The 21,989-nt window shown below is 39.2% G+C and overlaps 1 protein-coding gene across 1 annotated transcript in view; it reads right to left on the bottom strand.

Annotated features, from left to right (window-relative positions):
• The window catches only part of SEMA6D (semaphorin 6D), a 593,940-nt gene extending 581,728 nt beyond the window's left edge, over positions 1-12,212 (bottom strand). Inside the window, exon 1 of the mRNA XM_032417865.1 lies at positions 11,891-12,212. The gene's annotated coding sequence lies outside the window, so the exon portion shown is untranslated. The remainder of the gene's footprint in view (positions 1-11,890) is intronic.
• Positions 12,213-21,989: the final 9,777 nt, after the last annotated feature.

The raw sequence follows: 21,989 nt of genomic DNA, 5'->3' as shown, positions 1-21,989 counted from the left end.
AAACATCTGAAAAAGCATTAAGACTGTTCAATTTCCCATATTTTAGAGGTGGTGGTATGGTCTTTTTTTTTTTTTTTCTCTTTAAAACGTTCTGCCAAAAATTGCATTCTGGGCACAACAAAAAGACCTCGAGGACGTCTCCGAAGGGATATAATGTCCAAAATGTTTCAGTCCCTTCTATCAGACGCTCAGGAAGTCTCTCTGCAGCCTCCAAAATATTGCAGGCTCAATTATCCTTGGGGCGCAGTGAGTGGGCAGCACCATTAATCATTCCCTGGGCACTAAGTGCCCTGAGAACAATCCGGAGTCCTGTAGCATTAAGGGTGTCCACGAACTGAGTGGGTCTCTGACAGCTGGGTCATGCTGCCACCTGGAGGTCAGCAGAAAACACAGCTCCTCAGATACCAGCCTTTTTCCTTCAGTTTAGAGGAACTACAGGGTGTGGGCTGTGCTGAATATTCTCCCCTTCTTGAGAATGTAACCCTGTTCTTCCTCCTCCCAAAAGTATTGGGACTTTCCTCTTCATTGTCCAGTTGCTTGTGGAGCAAGTGAGGCCAACAGCAGTGGGTGAAGGCCAGCCGTCCAACAGTCCTTGCTTTCCATGCTTTCCTCCTCCACGCCCTCACTGACCTTGGAGCCCCATCTTTGGATGCATCTTTTCTCTTGTTCACCCATCCATTAACAGCAACACTGGGTGTCTCATATTCTGTTATAGAGACAAGACATCATACCCATGCTCTGGGTGAAGAGGGAGAAAAAAAAATAGAGGGTCATGGTCCAGTCATGAGTGTTCACACTGGGTGAGTACCAGATGTTGTGGGACAAGCAGAAGGATCCTTAAATCAGTCAGGAATGTTAGGAAAGTATCCAGTGGGAGGAACTCTTCAGAAGCATCATGGAGGGGCGCCTGGGTGGCTCAGTTGGTTAAGCCACTGCCTTCGGCTCAGGTCATGATCCTGGAGTCCCGGGATCGAGACCCGCATCGGGCTCCCTGCTCAGCAGGGAGTCTGCTTCTCCCTCTGACCCTCCCCCCCTCATGCTCTCTCTCTCTATCTCATTCTCTCTCTCTAAAATAAATAAATAAAATCTTTAAAAAAAAAAAAGAAGCATCATGGAAAGAACAAGGGTGCGCTTTTGAAATCTGATGAGCCTATGGTCAAATCATACCTACAAATAGAAATCATGCAAACTTTCCAATTTTTATTTTCCTGACCTGGAAATTTTTTTTTGTAATAACACCTATTGTATAATGGTATTACAAATGGTATTTCAGAAGAGGTAGAAATGATATGTGTCAAAAAGCTATGATAGTATATTAGCTCAACACCAGAGAGTTGTTTTTATTTTAATTACAAGAGCTCTGGCAGAGCAAGCTGGACTTCTCTGGGCAGAGAAGGGGGCAAGGAAGGGACAATACACACCAAGTCAGACAGTGGGAGAAGAGTGGCTTTAGGAAGCTCTAAGTGCTGTGTTATCACTGGAAATACTTCAGTTTCATTCTTCTTTTCAGGCTTCTCTATGTCTGTCTCTCCTTCTTTATCTTGTTCTTTATTGTTGTTATTCCACAATTGCCCCCACTCAATATTGAAAGGTAAGTCAAAATGCTGCTTGTTGCAGTGGCTCAGTTGGTTAAGAATCTGCCTTCGGCTCAGGTATGATCCCAGGGTTCTGGGATCCAGTCCTGCATGGGGCTCCCTGCTCAGTGGGAGTCTGCTTCTCCCTTCCCTTCGGCTCCTCCCCCTCCTTGTCTGCCCTTCCTACTCCCCCCACCGCCTGCTTGTTCTCTCTTTCTCTCTCAAATAAATAAAATTAAAAAAAAAAAAAGAATGTTCTTTGTTTCCAAAATATTAAACAAGTCTTTAAGTTTTCAGCTAATTCATGATAACAACATTGGTTTGGAGGTGTGTCAGCTGGGAAAGCTTTTTTCTTCAGATTTCCTTTAAGAACTCAGTAGAAAACCTGATGAGTGGGTACTGACATTCTGATAAAATGCTAGCACTACTTTGTCCCTACAGAACGCACTAGTAAGTTTGAGTGAGCTGTAGTGACACCTCCTGGTAAGAGAAAGGGAACATCACTTGATAAAAAACATGCCTTTACAATTTTATGATCAAAAGCAATACATGAAAACATCTTTTCCACATGCAGGGTTTTCCTGTCTAAAAAAAAAAAAAAAAAAGTTTGCCAAGATAGACACACTCATATATACACATACTCAGGTTTCACTAACTTCCATTTTAAAAACAAGCTAATCCAAACAAGAAAAGTTTTGTTTTTATTTCAGGACATCGTATAACTAATTTGACTTCTTTATAAATCTTTCATCCACTTATTTTGGCATTGCATATACAGAACCTATTCAACATTCTCTAAAGCTAAGTAGTAAGATGCTGTGGAAGTTGCTTTATGTAGTATTTTCAGCCTGGTTCTTGGTGAAATGCTGATCTGATACTTCCTCTTGAATGCCTCAACTATCAACTCTCTGAAACCTCACCCCCGCCTACCCTGTATCCCAACACCGCAGTTTCCACTTAGGCCATCCCCGGACTGAAACATCTTCAGGTCTAAAGTCCCCCAGTCCACCCATCACTCCCCTCTTCACTCTCAAACTCTCTACTTCTTTCAAAATGCACTTGTGTTCTGACAAGTATATTTAAGGCCCTATGTACCAGAGCCAAAATGGTAAGTGTTAATAGTTTAACCTCTGTATCTCCTTAGTAACATACAGACCTTGCAAATATGAAGTTAGCCCTTCTAGAAATGCAATCCCTTGATTATAATAGAATATCAGCTGCCTATCCATCCATCCATCCATCCATCCATCCATCCATCCTTCCTTCCAATATTTATTCACGTGCCTAGTACAAGAAGCAAGACTCCTAGATATTACAGGAAACAAAGGTAACCATGACAGACGTTATCTTTGTTTCAGAGAATTTAAATTCTTGTGGTCAAATAGAGGGGGAAAATGTTAACAAAGAAAAAGTTCAAATTGTGATAAGGTCTATTATGGAAACAGTAAGGTATAGAGACTGAAAAAAGAATAGCAGGAAGTGTCCTTTAGATAAGTAGAATTCAGGGAAGGGCTCTCAGAGGAGGTAGCAGAAGCTGAGACATGTAGGACAAGAAGCAACTATGGGGAGAGTCAGCTGAGAGTGTTCCAAGCAAAGGGAACAGCCTGTGCAAAGGCCCTGTGACAGAATGGACTTGGTATTTTCATGGAAATAGTGAGGAAACAGAAAGTGTCAAGAGTTGATGTTGATGTAGAATTCAGGGAAGGGCTCTTATGATCACCTGATCATAAGGGTTTAATTCAAAGTGCAATGAGAAGTCCTTGAATAGTTTTAAAGAAGAAATGGTATAATCTAACTTAGATCTTGACAAATAGGTAATACATAATAGTACTCACTTTATGCCAGACATTCATTTAATCCTCATAAGAACCTTATAAGATAGGAATTAATATCCCAAATTTTTATCCGTGGGAAAACGGAAGTGAAGAGAAGTCAAGTCACTTGCCCCTCCCGCACCCCAGTCTCACAGCCAATAAGTAGCAGGGCTGGGATTTATAATCAGGCCACCCATCCATGGGATCCATGCTTCAAACACTATGCAGTATAGCCTCTCATGTTATCACTTCTGCCAGAGCAAAAGTGGGAAGAACCTGCTAGAAGCTAAGGCAATGATCCAGGCTGACATAATGGGGTCTTACTCTGGAAGGACGGCAGTAGAGATGGTAAAAATTAAATGGATATTTTGGGGTGCCTGTGTGGCTCAGTCATTAGCATCTGCCTCTGGCTCAGGTCATGATCCCAGGGTCCTGGGAACGAGCCCCGCATCGGGCTCCCTGCTCATTGGGGAGCCTGCTTCTCCCTCTCCCTCTGCTTGTATTCCCTCTCTCGCTGTCTCTCTCTAATAAATAAATAAAATCTTTTTAAAAAAATGGATTTGTGATATATTTTAGCAGTAAATTCTATGGGTCTTGGTGGATTGAATGCGGCAGGCAGGGAGAATGCCTGGTAGGGAGAGATGTTTCAAGAACAATTGAATCACATTGCACAAATGGCTTTTACTCCCGTTTATTCAATGTACATTTTCTATGCTACCAGGATCTTCCCATCAAGAAGTTTTCTCTTTCAAGCTAATATATTCAAAGGATTTGCTATACAGCACACATTTCATCTCAATGCCCTTTGGAACAACCTTTTAACATGGTTCACTAACTTTCCTGGTCTTTTCTATGTACATATATAAAATTGTATGATGTACTATGTACAGTTTAGGATTGTTTTCTCTTCATTTCTCTTCACTATATCAACTTTTACCTTGTCAGTAATTATTTTTTGAAAAAATTAGTTTTAAATAATGCTTAACTTTCTATTATAAAAATGTGCTATACTTTATTGTTTTATTCTATCTTTTGGAAGTTGTATTGCTTCTAATTTTTCACTATTCCAGGTAACATACTTTATATTCATCTTTGACTGCAACCCTGATTATTTCCCAATGCTAAACAACTAAAAATATAAGTTTTAGGTCTAATGGAATATTTTTATGTCCTAACAAATTACATTTACATATTTCTACCTTGTATTCCACTAAAATATAACAATTGAAATATCATCCATCAGTGCTGTGGGAGAGAACCTGTAAGAAGGCAGATTATGTGGGAGAAAATACTGGTAGGTGGATAAATGTGGCAGTGGGTGTCTGCAAAAATTCTTTTTTTATTGTCTCACTTACATCAGTGAATAGGAAGCAAGGCCTTCATCTAAGAGTGAAGGTGTAGACAGAGGTACTGAGTGTTTAAGGAGAGAAGACAAAGTATGATATAGTCCTCTAGAAGAGTGAATGGAATAAGCTAACACAGTAAGAGAATCTGATAACTTCAAGAACCCATTTACCATTAATGCATATTTACCTCATACACAATAAGTCCTTATTCAATGTTTATTTATGAAAGTGTATTTTTCCTAATTAAGGGTTACATTTCCTGATGACCCTTCATTGGCAAGAAATCAAGTTGCCTTGACCATACCCATACCATGCTATACATGACTAGTACATTTGTCAATTAAAAAATAAAACAGGCCCCAGAACAAATTACTCAGTTACTAGTCAAAAGTGTTCAAAATGAGAAACGTATTTACTTCCACATGTAGCTTGAATCCAACATTTATTTTCTGTCTTTAGTTTTAGAATAAAAATTATTTTAATAAATACTATATTTAGATTTTTCTAAACATTTTCATTCTTACAATATTGTTGTAACACACACACACACACACACACATATGCACTCTTACCAAAAAAGTCAAGTTCAAATCCAACTATGGGATTCCTTCAAACAGAAAGTGTCTTTTAAATAAATCTTTAGAGGCACCTAGGTGGCTCAGTCACTTGGGCACCAAACTCTTGGTTTCAGCTCAGTTCATGATCTCAGGGTCGTGAGATCAAGCTCCACATCAGCTCTACACTCAGCGAGGAGTCTTCTTGGGATTCTCTCTCTCCCTTTGCCCCTCCCCCCACTGGCATATGCTCCGCCGCCCAATAGATAAATAAATCTTTAAGTAAACCTTTAGGCAAAGATAGGCATTTTACCAATTTGGTAGAGAAATTGGGACATATCAAGTTGAGTATAGCACGAAGAAAATATCCAACAGTTAATAAATTGGAAAATTCTCTAATAAGCTATATCTTTGTAGGCAGAAATTTACAGCATATCTCTTCTTCCTGATACCATGTACAAAATACATACTGAACAAAAATGTGCAGAATAAATGAAGTATTTACTTTTGCATTTTTATTTGGTTATTCTACCATTAGGCAGATATAGACATGGCATAAAGAAAGGAAAGGCCAAATTCTGACCTAATACCATAGTATGAGAATTGCAGTTACATTATAATTCTCTCACTGCATTCTAGAGAAACTTCAATAGCCATTAGAGAATAAAATAGGATTTCAACTCAGATCTTTAGAGGCAGCTATTCTTAAAAATTAATTCATTTGATAAATGTTCAAGTTTCTTCCTCACATTTTTCTATGTGAACATTTATCCTATGTGCTTTGGATGGATGTTACCAAATCTCTGAGTTCAAATTCAAAGCCCCAAGAGTTATTCATACCTGAACAAGCTGGTGAGGAATACTTAACTGGTCTCCAAATCTCTTAGGGATAATTTGAAGACAAATTCTTTACCCAAATGTTATTAATTACATATTTAGCACCTTAGGTAGCTTATTTCTGAGAGGCTTTAGAGATCAAGAGGCATACAAAAAAAAAGTGAAGAGAATCAAAGCTAAAACATCAATTTGAATTGAGCTGCACAATGAGAATTTACTCCAGTACTTTGTTGCAATGTAATCTATACATAACCCTCTGAGGTTCACTTGCCAATTAAGAATCATCACATGGCATGCACCTTAGATGTCAGTAGCTAATTTGCATGTCTGTGAAACATTAATGAAAATTTTAAAGCTTTATTCACTATTTATATCATAATTGGAAGCACAGTAAATGTACCAATACACAGATTTTCATTGTATCCAGTGTGCTTCTTAAAAGGCTACGTTTAAATCATCAATATTTATCATCGTCTATTTGAGAGTTTGCTTCAGTTCAGGACAACATATCTGTGTTTTAGACTTTAAATTATTTTTAACATTAACCATAATTGAGATGTCTGGGAAAAAATGGTGTCTATGTGGGAGACAGAGAAGATGAGAATCAGATTTATACCCAGAGGTAGCTAGTCAGATTTGGAAGTTTAATTCAGAGTCTGTGACCTTAGCCATAAACATGTTACCCTGGGTCAATAATTTAGTTCTAATTTTTTTCAAGTTTTTACTTTTTTTTTTCAACTTTTTACTTTTTATTTTCTCTCCCTGAGTTTTTCAACAGTCAAAAAGAACAGTTTTGTGGGTGGTCCCTTCTAAAAGCTTAAAATGGTTGTTGATTCAAGTACAAAGGGAAACAACCAGTGGGTGCTTATATTTAACTACTGTATTTAAGTACAGTACTTAGAGAAAATACTGTATTTACATATCCAGAAATTTCATAAGCTGACAGCCTGGTGGAGTGAGCTTGCCATCAGAATTGCCATACCTGTCAGTCAGGCCCAGCCACTGGCTGATTAGGTAGCAAGCAGAAAAGCCAATTTGAGACAGAAGGAAGAGGGGAAGAGAGAAAGAGAAGAGAAATGTCTGAAAATCTCCACTACCAAAGAATCACAATGATCTTTCCAACACTTATTTTTATTCTCACATCCTCAGACTTTTTGGAGTTTAGTATACCCAGAGAGGAATTCTTTCTAATGAAAAGATTTGGTTACTTTGCTTTACCGGTTGGTACTATTAATAGTGTTTTTCCAGAAAGTGGAAGCTGAGCATCATTAAAGATAAGGTCTGGGTTTCTAATTTAATGCAACAGATGTGCAAATATATGTTGACTCATTATTAGCTAATTCGTTATGTGTTTATGGCTTCTCATTCCTGACAGAATATAAGTATCTTTAGATCAGAAGTCATGCTAAGTTTGGCTAGGGTCCTCAGCATTTGCTTAATAACCATTTTTAGATTTGATTGCATTTCTAAACACTTATTCCTATTCATTTTGATGGTCTGTCTCCCCACACAATAAAAAAAATAGACATTTCAATAAAATACATACGTAAATAGAATAAGGTAAAGTCACTGAGAAATATAACATATACACGCATGCATTCCACAGAGCTTTATATGATCAATAAATTAGACTCGGATTGGCTCTGAGCCTTCTAGTGGCCAAAGCAAAAGAGAAAATATGATCAGTTAAGAAATACACATTATTCTTGAGATTAAAAATAATAATTTTTCATAAATAAGCTATATATAAAAAGTATACACAATCAATTTGCATTGCTCTATATCTTCACTTCATAAATTTCTACATTTTTATCACTCAATTACGTTAATCTTTATTTTTAAAAAAGTCTAAACAAATATTGGCTACTAAAAATATCTTATTCAATACTTTTTCTTCATATTAGTTTATGGGAAGGAAAACTAAATTTACGATTTAAATGCACTTATTTGAATCACTTAACCAATTTGTTTATGGTCACATCTAGTTATAAAAATTGAGTGTCAAGCTTCATCTTCTTTATTAAATATTTAGTAAGTTCTAAACTTGTAAGAGCAAACTGAACTTTTTAAACAAACTGTCTCCAAAATAAACATTGACAATTTTCATTTTTACATAAATAGAACAGCATTCCCTCCCCTCCAGCCTCCCACACACACCCCATACATGGCACAAAAACAGAAAGAAAAAAAGAAAAGAGTGGGTAGTTTTCATTACAAAGAAAAATTAATAGAATCAAAGTCACCATTCAAATGTAACAAAGCAAAGCACTATGATACTCTATTACTTTGCCTTATGATATGTGAAGATTAGTGCCTGAATTATTCAAATATATATTATGTGCCACACAGCTTGGACTTTTAAAGGTCAAAGAAGTATTCTTCAATGAATTTATTCAATGAAACCTGCCCTTCTCTTCCTGTGTTAAGCTCTGACTCTTTCCAGGTTTAATAAAAGTTGTTCTCTCTCTCTTTACTCTTCCCCCCCACTAATCCCTACATGTTTCCAACAGGAAGTCCCTTACAGACAATGTTGAAGATATTTACACATAAATTTATGACATAAGATAAAAATAAAAGATTCAGAGTCAACAGAGTATTACTTTAAAAGGAAATTAATTGTGAAGAAGAAAAGAGGATCAACATAAACTCAGCAAGAGTCTGAATGATAGTATATAGTACAAATAATTCTCTATTTGGGGGTCCTGAGAAATTTCAGCAAGTGGTTGTGGAGTAATGAATGTTTGTAATTCATTAGCTACTATTTTAAAATGCAAAGCACACCATGACATCAATGATGTTCTTTTTAATCTCAACAAACAGGCTATTACAATTAAAGCACTTTCAAAATGACAGTATATTTAAATATAGATTTTGATAAGACTTCAATATTTTAATAACAATGATTCAATAACATTCCATAATTCTATAGAAAGAAGAAAATGTGTTATAAGATTGGTTCAAAAATATATGTTTATATACACCAACCTTCTGTGAGTATTGAGTAACAGCTAGCATTTCTATCGTGAAAATGTCTTTTCCTCAGTATCCTTCAGTAAGGTTTCAGTAGATCTTTAAGAAAATAATCACTGTTTACTTAAAAAAATATATTTTTCCCAAGTAGAGAAAATAATAGCATTTTAAAGTGCTTGATTTCTTTTCTCACTTTCCATCTTCCTTCAGCTCCTAGACAACAAAACAATGGTTCTTTCTTCATGTGGAAGAGTAAACTCAATAAACACAAATGGCTAGGGGGCCTCACAGCAGTGAAATTATGGATTCACAAGGACTTTTTTTTTTTTGAAGAAACACGTTTAAAAGGACCTTTTTCAACATACTTTAAAGTCATGCATATTTCAATGATATAATTAAATTGGCAACACTAAACATTGCTGACTGATAAATGAGGCCAAAATAATTAAGTTCTGTTTTTTGTACAATCAAGATTTAGTGCAGCAATCAATCTGGGTAAGAATTTGGAGTCAGGAGATTTCAGAAGATGAACAAGCAACTAGATAAAACTGGTCATGTGGGAAGGTGATTAAATGAGTTTACAGTTTATACATAGCTGTGGATACCTTCCACGTCTTAATCTTCATTAGAACCTGGTTGATTAATTGTTCATGTGGTCTCATACTAAACTGGACATGGTATGCAAGTAGACAAACAAAAGAACAGCTTAAAAGATAATCCTAATCCTATGTACTCAATAAGCACTATTGATCTTGAAAATGTAAAAATATTAATAGATTGAAAATATAAAAGTTTTTTTTCAAAGCCAAAACAAACAAACAAACAAGAGGCTCAAATACTGCAAAGGAAAAGATTAAGGAATGAATATTAAGAGTGGTAAGGGGCATGGGGGGGAGAGAGAGAGAGAACACAATATACTTTCCACATGTATATTTATGGAACTGCGTATGTTGGATGCCTACTCAGGTTTCCATTTTTATTTATCTTCTACCTAACTCTCTCTTCCTTCCTTAGGATAAATCACACGGTTTTCCATACCCTATTAACAACACCCTCACTCCTCATGGTCTTCCCTGTGGAATCAGACTGTGGTCAGAAAGAGGTGTTCCTATTATTTCTCCTGGGGGCTCGAACTCCAGGCTTCAGCGGACTGATGCACTTAGCAGGTCCATCAGGGAAGTCAGAGTAAAATATAACCAGGGCAGTTGGCTGTGTTAGTAGCCACTGGGATTTACAACCAGCTACAAATATATATATAAATTTTAAAAATCCCTCTTGTCAAGAGCTTACTCTGATTAGTAGCCAGGGACCTTAGAGAAAGAAGGAATATCCTTCTCAGGAAAATGCACCTCCTTTGTAGTGGGCTAAAGAATAGACATCATGAACAGGTGATATCGCTGTAATTTAGAAAAACGGGAAAACTCAAAGAGTGTCCTCCTCTCCAACAAAATGAACAAGCACTAGCTGTTTTGACATCTCCAACTATGGATAACCGTCTCTCTTTGACTCCAGGTACACATGTCTGCCTCCATGAATGTTAGCATGCGGCTAGGACGGGAGAGCAATGAATGTGTATACTAGTGCTCGGCCGTTTGTAGACTGGAAATTGCACTTTGTTTTTAAAACCGGATTTTCCCCCGCGGAACCCTGCAATTCAACTCGCTGAAAACACAAATAGAACAAATACACATTCAAAAACAGAGGGGGAGGGGGCGAAAAAATAAACCCCACCCAGGAACCTTTAAGAGAAACAGGTGCTAGCTAGCAAGAGAAAGCAGCCAGTTGCCAATAACACTTAAAACTCCATCTTCCTTACTCGGAAAACAATTTCTATGGGGAAATACGCGCCCTGTTTCCGAGGGTTTCATTCACTAGGTTGTCTCTGTGAATTAGAGTCAGATCTAAGTTTCACACTTAGGAGCGGTTTTCGGTGTCGACTACTACTGCCCTCCCAGCTCAGAGAAGTCCGTTTCCAAACTGGGTAAGCCCTTTTCTCCGAGCAGCCTTGACCTCACTCCTCCAGGTCGTCACTTTTATTTACGGCCCCGTGAGCAGTGTCTGTGTCGCTCAGCCCGTCCCCAAGAACAGTCACCGCGAACAATGAGCCAGAGGAGGGACCCACCCAGCGAACGCCTGCTCGCCGGCCGTGCGCAAGCCCGCTAGCGCGGGACGCTCCTGGCTTCGGGGCGCCCGGTGCCCCCATCCTTTCCCCTCCAGAACCCGAGAAAGACGGGAAGGTAAGTCGTTCCCTACACCTAGACTCGCGTAATCACTCAGTAAACCTTGCTCCCAGAACCCACCAGTTAAAGCTGCCGTATCTAAAAAGAAAATCAGAAGAGGGGGCGGCGTGGCGGTCCGACCGGCTGCCCACCCGGATGTAACTAGCCCAGTTGGGGGGTTTGGCACTCACTTAACGCCCGAGTCCGCGGCTTACTGAAATCCCGAAGGATTTGGGGTGGGGGCAAGAGGTGGGGCCAGGAGCCATAAAGTGGCTTCCGCCCCCTCCCCCCGGCCTGGCACGGCTCCGGGATCGGGCAAGACACAAAAGACGGGTAGTAGCAGTGCCACCAACTCTGCCGCCGCCTCCATCTGCGCTGCGCAGGCGAACGCGGCGGCGGGGCCTCGGGGCCGGGTCCCCGCGCCGGCCGGGGCGCGCCCGGAGGCTGGGAGCATCCCTGGACGCCGCCGGAGCTTCCTGGTGCGCTTTGCGCGCAGCCCCCCAACAGGAGCTTTTAGCTCCGCAGATAAAGAGGCTGGGGCGTGGAGGACAAATGGAGAGGAAAGGCAAGACTTACTTGGGGGCCGAAGGCTCAGCCGGACTCCCGCTTCGGACTCGGCAGGTGTCTGGCACCGCGGGCCCAGGCGGAAAGCGCTGGCGCAGCTCCGAGCAGGGCTCCACTTGAGCGAGGACGGAAACTCCCCTTGCCACCCGGCCCCGCGGCGCGCTCCTCGCTGTCACGGCACCGAGCGACGCAGGCACGCTCCCCACTGCCGCCTCTGTCCCGGTGGGTCTCTCTGCCCTCCTCTCGCGGTTCGGCTGCTCCCCCACAGACCACACTCTCTCACCTCAGCAGCCCTCCACTCCTTCCTCTTTGACACTTCCACCGGTTACTCCTCCGTCTGCGTCCTCCCACCCCCCTCAGCCCACGTGCTTCTGCCGCTCCCTCAGCTCTAAACTTCCCCTGCCAAAGCCCCCACCTCTGCTCTGAAAACCTAAGGTCTCCTAGAGGAGGAAAGGTCCTGGGGTAGCATACAGCTGACTGACCTTTAGGTCACCCACCACATCCCCACCCCCACCCCCCGCCAGCCACTTAAGTAGGCAGAACCCATTATTTTGATTTTGTTAATGCGATGGTTTAGGTGTTGTGTATTATATATAAGGATGTGTATTTTTAATAGGTCACATATCACTTTTAATAAAATTTATTCCTGAGTGTCACTTAGTAATCATCTAGCAGCTATTCATTGACCTTTGGGGCTGGACTATCAGCTCAGCTTTCTTCATAGGCAAAAAATCTCAGCAAAATTCTGGAAAACCATCTTTTGTCCAATCCGATTTTTTTTTAATGCCATTTTCTACTGAGAGCCCATCTCCTATTTTTTTTTTTTTTTTTTTTTGTTTTTTTTTTTTTGCTGTTGTTATAGAAATATTCTGATACTCACTTTTCTCTGTTCCTGCAGACAAAATTAGAGATTCCTTTCTAAGGGCTCCCCTCAGCACTCCATTCATATTTCCATGATAGTTCTTTCCACCCATGTGGTATTCTCTCTCCGTGTGACTGCCTTTACTACTGGTCCGTAAGTTTCTCCAGGCAGAAGTTTGTTATGCTCTAACTTTATCAGAACTTCTAATGTAATCCCCAGTACATACTATATGCTCAAAAAACTGTTCAGGGAATGAATGCCCTTTAAATATGATGCAAATGTTAGTGGTTTTATATCCTATTTAAAGGAATGAAGCCTTCAATCACATGCTTGTCTGAAGCTCAACTAATAGGTCATGTTGAAAACTAAAACCTTTTCACATTTGGCTGGGTGATTTCTCATACATTGTTTAATGTAATCCTTAAAACAAGTCTTCTTTGTACATTTTACCCACTTTTTCTAACTTGTTGAATGTCACGACGTTAGACGCTCCTAAGCATCCGAGCTGGGCTCCACATTTCTCCAGACTAGCACAAGCTGCATGGGGTTGGCATTCTTACCACACTATCATCCTGCCCTGACTGCCCAATGCCACATGCTAAAGCTACCTGCTAGCTCCATGGAAGAGACTGCCCAACCAGCCTTTTCCAAAGTAGGATTTTTCCCTTCCATTGTTCTATCCTGTAACTCCTGAGCCTCTTAAGTCAGAGCTCTAAAAACAAACAGCAAAAACAAAAACTTCTCTAAACTCAGACCTCTTATAAGCACTTATTGTCTTAATTCTTACCAAAAAAAAAAAGTTGCTTTGTTTTTTTGTTTTGTTTTGTTTTGTTTTGTTTTGTTTTGTTTTGTTTTTCATATATCTTGCCTCAGCTATCCTGTGTCTTACACAGGGATTTATTTCTTTGGTTCCTCCACTGAAATAAAGAGCAGCTAACAGTAAGTTAGAAACATCATCTAAAAGCCAGTCATTACTCTGAGCACTTTGCACATATATTAGTTCATTTAATCCCCAACAACTTTAAAAAGTAGAGACTATTTTATACATGGGCAACATGCACAAGGGGCGGGGGGGGGGGGGTCACGTAGCCAGTAATTAGTGGAACAGGGGCTGGATTCCTGACAATCCGCCCCAGGGGCTGCTCTCTCTCCACCTTCAGTGATTCCTTGTACCTAAGAGACGTTAACAAATACTTCTAAATAATGCATATTTATTCCTCTACACTTAGCTTAATAGCAGAAAAAAGAGACCAAAAGTCATGAAATGGGCAGAACTTCAGGTTATCAAGGACATATGATTGGCCCCAACACCACTAGAACTGTTTTCTTTAGTGGGATCATGGACTCTGCCTCTGACATGTATTTGAAATATGAGGGGAATACAATCCAGGCTCATGACTTCAGGTGTGTGTGTGAGATAACCAAGACTTCAAGGTTGAATTCCAGATCTTTCCTCACAATCAGTGAACGACATCCCCAGCTAAACTGACTCCTGGCTAAGCCCACCTAAGCCAATTTGTGTTCTTCAGGGACCCTGCTCTGTGTAAGGCAACCCCTCAGTCCCTGTGGCAGGCTGAATAATGGTTCCCAAAAGACATTCATGTATTAATCCCTGAATCCTCCAGTGTTCCTTATGTGGCAAAAGTATGGACTTCGCTGATGTGATTAATTAAGGATCTTGAGGTGGGGAGATTATCCTCATCCTAAATGCAATTGCCATGTCCTTATAAGAAGCAGCGGGAAATTTGACACTCAGAAGAGAAGGCAACATGATCACAAAAGCAAAGATTGGCATGATGCAGCCACAAGCCGGGGAATGCCACCAGAAGCTGGAGGAGGCAAGAGAGGGATTCTCTCCAAGAGCCTCCTAAGAGAGCACGGTCCTACCTACATGTTGATTTTGATCCAGGAAAAGTGATTTTGGACTTCTGGCCTCCAGAAATGTAGGGAAATAAATGTATGTTGTTTTAAAACCACCAAGTTTGTGGCGATTTGTTATAGCAGCCAAAGGAAACTACTACAGTCCCCAAATCTAGAAGATGACTTTCTGTACCTAGTGTTGAAATAGATGTCCCAAGCAGTTGCTCAGTCCCCTCTTCTGTGGCTGACAGAGACAATCAATTAAGAGAGAAAGAGGAGGGGATTTGACCCCCAGCATAATACTATATAAAAGCCCTGCAATTTAGACTTTGTCATTACCTCCAAATAATAAATACATAAAATAACTGGGATACACTTATACAATTTAAAGTAAACTGGAACTTTTAAATTTGTTTCCCACTATTTGACCACACTACCTAAAGTATATGATAGTTTAATATTAAAATATATATGCTATCATTATGTAGTGAACGGTAAAAATATATCCTCATTGAGTTAGAAGTGTTAATTTGTAAAATGAAAAAAAGATATAAACACTCCATAAACTTTGTAACACTTTTTGGAATTTTCTCAAGTTTTGCTATATTTGGAATCTCAGAACAAAGAAACAAACAAAAAATGTGTTAAGAACTTTGATAAATTTGTTAAATTTTTCTTCTCTTTTTTTTTTTTTTTGACTAGGCCTACCTACCAGATAAAATACAGGACACCCAATTAAACTTGAATTACAGATAAACAACTAGTAATTTTTTAGCATAAGTCCACATGCCATGCAATATTTGGGACCACAAATCATCTCTATTTTGAAAGCTGTTGTTAGCCATGCATTATTTGGGATTTGGGGACATGCTTATACTAAAAAGTTATTTATTGTTTATCCAAAATTCAAATTTAACTGGGTGCTCTATATTTTTATTTGCCCAATCTGACAATTCTATTTTGCATTTTCCCATTCTTCTCCCTTCCCCAGAACCTCCACCTTCCCCCTCAGTTTTCACTAGGATTAATTTATGTTCACTTAAAGCAAGGCTAAAAAATATATATATAACCCCTCACTGCTGGCCTAAGTTCTGAAGCCTTGTTTCACATAGAAGAAGCAGGAAAATGATGTGAGTCTTCTAAGGTTTGGTCATAGAGCATAAATCTAGTCCACCATTAGGGGATTTCCCATTAGGTGACACAGTGTTAGGCATGCTACTATTTATCATACAAATAGTAGATTGGATTAAAATGAAGACTTGTTTTTTTTTTTTTTTCCTTTTGAACTACTTTCCATCACTCACAGGCCTTTGGATTTAGTACAATAACTCTGGCCAGCAGTAAGCAAATATTCTTTGCTCTTTTTCCACCCTTTCCCCTATGATCTCTGGCAGCAAGATGTATAGTGGGTGGGCTGGGGGCAGAAAGGATCATTGGTGTGGCCTGTATTAGAAACATGAGCAGGACAAATAAAGCAAGTCAGGTAAATCACTAAGTTATTTGCAACTTAGTTTCTTCTGAAGAAGAAACAGAACACAAATCTGTATTCTACATACTTTGTATCTCACTTGTATTTATATCTTTTTTAGACATCTAACATTCTCCACTTTGAATTAAAATTATCTGGAGACATAAGAGTCAGATTTGGATACCAGTACTTTTGCTTTCTAGTTGAGTGAACTTGGCAGATTTTAATCTCTTTTAAAGATTCTCAAGTGAAAACAGAGGGATAGCTAACAATAATCACCACATAAAGTTGTTATGAAATTAAATGAGAAAATATCTGTAAGATGTTTCACATAGAGCCTTCTATAGTTTAATCAATCAATAAATGGTAACTATTTTTTGGGCCTTACCCGATACTATCAATCCATACAATGCTTTATTCCCCAGACATGGCTCCTATAATAATGTGCACATATTAAGTGCTCAAAGTATATTAGCCAAATCAATGGACAAATGGATATCAGGTAATTTATATGAAAGTACTGTGAAATTGATAAAGTGCTATAGGATTTTAAGAGGTTAGTCCTAATAGTAATAATTAATAAGTAGTAACAGGTAACACCACTGGGTCTTTGATTCTGGCTCAGCTTTGAGAACTGCTCTGCAGGAAATGTTTGATGCCTAACCTTTTTCATCAAAAAATTCAACTGGGAGAGACACTGCCTACAGAAAAGTAACATCTCCTGATCAATGGAAAATGTTTCATTCATTCTGCTTTGTTCAGTAAAAATCCCCTATCTTCCTTCCAAGACTTTTCACTGTATTTCTTTTACTGTACTTATATTATTTTATTTAAATTTGACAGAGACCTCCCCTTTACCCCAAAAAAGTGATTTTTATTTGTCTCTCCCTATCAGAGTGGAGTTCAGCAGGCCACAGCCAACGTGGTAACCCCACAGTCGTGAGGGATGCAAGCTCCAAATTCCCAGAACTGCCTCTTGACTGATGATGGCTGTTAGGACTCCAGTAATCACTTGTCTCTATGCTAGAAATAGAGGGGAAAGGTTAAAGGGTAGAAGGGTAGAAAGTGAGCCCCACTGCTGAGTCAACCTTCTTGAAAGACCTTTCCAAAGCTCTCTGCAATGATTTTCACCTGTTCTGGGTGCAAGGAGAAGCTGGGAAATGTCACTGTTAGCAGGACACACTGCTGCTTGAATACAACTAGGGTTCTGTTACTCAGGAGAGAGAAGAGAATGGATATCAGGCAAATAATGAGCAGTGTTTGCCATTGACCTCTCTACTTTTCCCTTTCATCTTTATCTTTTAAGTCTTCCTTTGTTACCCAGTCGGCGACTCCTTGAACATTCTGTAACCTGAATAATTTCCTCTTCTCTTTTTGTGTGCCTTTTTCACTATTTCACAAATCCACTGCTTTGTCTTTTATGTTATCCATGCAGTCTTTTTCCTATTTTTATATTGGTTACTTACTTACCCTAAAGTTCTTCAGATATTTCATTTTTATTCAATTCTCAACTGCTCATACTCTCCACTGTTTTCTCTGACTGTTGCCCAATTCCTCTCTTTGACTCCACAATCATTAACTTCATGCATTTTTCCACGTTTACTCCAGATGCTTTCAGGGCCTTTGGTCCTTTGTGATCTAGAAAACATTAGCTTGTGATATGATGTCTGGTATTTGCTTCAGAATAATTCAGTGTTGGGAGGAAGCAAAAGTCAGTGGTGTACAAATGAAACAAGATTAGCCATCTGTTAAGATTACTGAAACTGGGTGATGGATATGTGGGGATTCATTATGTCATTACTTCTAATCTTGTGGATGTTTTAAAATGTATATAATAAAAAGTAAAGAAAGAAATTATTGTGGGGCACCTGGGTGGCTCAGTCAGTTAAGTGTCTGCCTTCAGCTCAGGTCATGATCCCAGGGTTCTGGGATCGAGTCTGGCATCGGGCTCCCTGCTCAGCGGGGACCCTGCTTCTCCCTCTCCTCTGCCATTCCCCCTGTTTGTGCTCTCTCACGCTATCTCAAATGAATAAATAAAATCTTTTTTAAAAGAAAGAAAGAAATGATTGCTTGAATCTCTATTTTGCAGACTCTCAAAGTATGAAGTCCTCCCCAAAATTTCTTCAGAAAACTTTGGGAGGCTTACATTGTGTTAGCCACTTCCCCTTCTGGGATTTTCTCTCACATTGTTGTCACTCTCTATCCCCATCTTCTCATATATAACTGTCTTTTCACCAAATTACAAACACACATACACATTCCTTTCATACAAAGTAATTTGAATAAGGTAGTCTTTGTGAAGTGCTATTGGCCATATGCAGGGTGTACATCATATATTGCGTAGCTGTATAAAAGAATACCTTTCTCTTCATTCCTTAGAGCTATGTGTGGTCTTTTAACTTCATTTCCTTGAGATGTAAACAGTTTTGTGCAGTTTTCTGTTCCTCCACCCTTCTGTTTTTTTCCCCTGCTAATTGAAATACAGACCTGAATTTCAGAGCCTGATCAACCACCATGGGCCATGAGGCAAAGCCATTAGATGGCAGAGTGTCAGGATAGAAAAGGCCTGGGTCCCAGAAAACCAGAGGCTACCATGTCAGTTCTGGACTGTCTTCCTTTGGTTTTGTTTATGAATGCAAGAGGAATAAACATCTATCTTATTTAAGCCATTGTTGTGTTATCTGTGTTTTTTCCATTATGCTGTCAAACCTAATCCTACCTGACACACTTACCAAGGAATTTTCTCTTTTCTAAACAAGTGCATTTCTGAGCCCAAGAGAAATTCTACTGCCAGATATTAATAACTTTTTATCACCTTATAATACCTAATTCCTATATCCATTTCCAGGTCTAGTGATAGAACTTTTCTTCTCTCCTTGACTTGCTATTGTCTAAACAAATATAATAAATAAAAATATATTGCAATCGTAATTTCTAAGTGGTTTAAATATTAAATCAAAAGAAGAATATGTTGACTCTTTTAGTTGTCTATTATTGCTAACAAATCACTCCAAAACTTAGTAGCTGAAAATAACAATGTTTCATTATTTCTCACAATTGTGTGGGTTTATCGGGGTCACTCAGATGGTTCTTCTGTTCCACACAGTATGGCTGAGGTCCCTCAGGTGGGTACATTCAGCTGGAAGATCTGTTGTGGCTGGAACGTTCACCATGGCCTCTTACCTCTAGGGCTTCCCTCCATCTCGCCTTTCATTACTTTGTTGTCTAGCCTAAGCATCTTTAAGCATCCAAAAAGGGGGACTCTGAGAGGAAAAGCCCTAATGTGTAGGTATTTATTAAGTCTCTCCTTGCATAATGCTTGCTAATTTCCAATTGGCCCAAAACTGCAGATGAGGAAACTGAGCACAGGGAGTTTTAGTAATTTATCCAGAGTCATGGATTTAGTCAGTGGCAGAGTCAGGATTTAAAACTAGTTATGCTGATTCCACACCATGAGAATGCAATTATGGCTGGGGCTGCAGGGTTTAGAACTTGATTATTGTCTATTTTACATATGTAAGTTTTGGCTCTCCAGTTATTTCCAATTAGAAAAACTAAAGGCAACATATTATGCAGCTTTGCAGGGTAAAATCATGAGTGTGTTTTGAAATTTATAAAACATTGTACAAATGCTAAAAATGTGAGAGCCGCCTTATCTTAGTGTATCCTCCACAGTGCTGGCTGAGAGTTGCTGGGTCACACATTAGCTGCGCGTGGTGTGACTCAATGCCGTGGCCTCTCGAGCAAGGCTGGAGCATGGCTATTTCTGGAACGATGGAGGGCATGGGAGGAGGCCCGTGTGTTCCTCATGTCAGTTGAATTTCCAGGCATCACTCTGCCTCCCTCAGACTTGAGACTCACTCTTGGAACAAATGCAGGAGATACACAGAGACACTTTAGGTTGCTGGTTGAGTTTGCATGAAATCATGTGTCAACAGCAGCAGAGAAGTCTAAAGGGAACACATGGGGCACCATTAGCATTTTTAATGATGTCCACTTCAGTTCACATGCCAAGGATGCAATGAAGTCAAACCAATTGTTTTAGGTCATACTTGGAGCCCAAAATGCCCTGTAAGATAATTTATTTTGAAGAAATATCACAAAACGCTTCACAGGTAATTATGTTCAATGTAGGAAAACACAAGTTCTGAATGTGAAAATTTGTTATGTAGGTTGCATTTAGAAAAGAGGTGGGTAAGGTTAAGGCAGTTTGCAAAGACTAGGGAAATAGAACGTTCAAATAATAGGACTCTGCGGGTCTTGTTTAATTAAAGGAGTGACGGGGAAAATTTTTAAAGGGCTGAAAAGTGAGAGGGGATTCCTGTAGGGAATCAGGTTCCTATTGTCCTTTGGTGTAAAACCTACTAACCACACTTAATTAAATTAAGTGAGCTAATTACATTAACATATTTAATATCTATCTTTGTTTTTTGTGTACCACTTCGATTGTCTGTGCAAAGTGACATGCCCTAAGTTGTCTGCCCTTCCCCTCCCCTGCCATCTCCTACTCTCCTTCATGTTTGCCCTACTCTAGCCACATTGGCATCCTTGTTGTTCTTCACACACACCAGACCCGCCGTTTCCTGTGCCTGGAACATCTTTCCTTCAGCTGTATGCATGGCTAACTCTTTTACCTCTTTAAAATCTTCGCTCAAATTTCATCTTCTCCATAAGGCCCTATATAGAAATGCACCCCACCACCAATCTCAGTATTTCCCAATCTCCTTTATCTGCTCTGCTCTTTTTTAGACCCAAATCACCTTCTAATAGCATAGTTTACTGTCCACTTTATTGGTTGGCTCCATCGCTGCCTTGCCCGCCTAGAAAGCCCTACAGTGGCCTGAAAGCTTTTCAGTACTATTGAGTGACTTATCTCAAGAGCCTAGCACATTGCCCAACACATAGAAGATGCTCAACAAATACTTGTTGAATAAATAATAAGACCGTCAATTGTGCAATGTCTATTCTTAAATAAGCCTTTTGGGACTACAGTGATGTTCAGCCTTCTCATTGCCTTGTGGTTATAACAGAGTGTAATGCTTAATGACATGAGAAATGAAGGGTGAGTTGTATGAAAAAAATAAATTGAAGAAAGGATCTGTACCAAAAGAAGGAGAGTGTTGTTCTGAGATAATATAGTTAGGGTACAGATATGTAATGCCACAGTTCTAGTTCAGGATCTCCAAATAACAGTCCTAAAAAATTGAGCTGGAAGAGGCATAGGACTAAGAATAACTAGTATGGTAGAATATATTTTGATTTGCCTCACTTTCAAATTAATCCCTGTTTGAAAATTCTGACCCACAAAATTGTTACTCAAGAAGATTCTTACAAATACAGACCTACTAATTATTTTATATTTTTAAGTTTTAGTTAGCAATAAGTTTGCTCACTCCAAAACAAAACTTTTTCTAATAGGTCTCATCTCATGTTCAAAAACTTTAGGTGGTTAGTACAAACTAGAATGCTATGGTAAAAGTGATTCCTGGGCTATATTTAGCTTTAAAATAAATTGGCATCAGTACTGATGGCCAGTGTCTGCCATGGGCTTGGGAGGTGGGAGTGTGGCATCAGTGCCTGTATTTACTGTCCTGGGCCTAAAATATCTCTAAGTTGCATATGCTCTGTGAAAGACAATGTATTAAGTGTTAGCAGAAATTCTGACAGAGGAAATTCCAAGTGAATATATTAAGGATTATAACTAGCTGGAAGGCAAGCAGTGGAAATAAAGCATCACTGAAGATAAAATTTAAGTTAGAACTTCCATGTTAATATATGGGCTTATTCACATATATTACTTAATATATGAGGTTTATTTCCACCTCATTAAAATACACCTGAAAATTTTTCAGAAGACAAGAGGTGTGTGTGTTTATGTGTGTGTGTGTGTCTGTGTGTGTTCCTTTTTTTACTTGTTTATT

The sequence above is a fragment of the Phoca vitulina genome, unplaced genomic scaffold (assembly GCF_004348235.1).
Source record: "Phoca vitulina isolate PV1807 unplaced genomic scaffold, GSC_HSeal_1.0 scaffold20, whole genome shotgun sequence".
NCBI classification, from domain to species: domain Eukaryota; kingdom Metazoa; phylum Chordata; class Mammalia; order Carnivora; family Phocidae; genus Phoca; species Phoca vitulina.
This window is presented reverse-complemented; position numbering and strand designations above follow the sequence as displayed.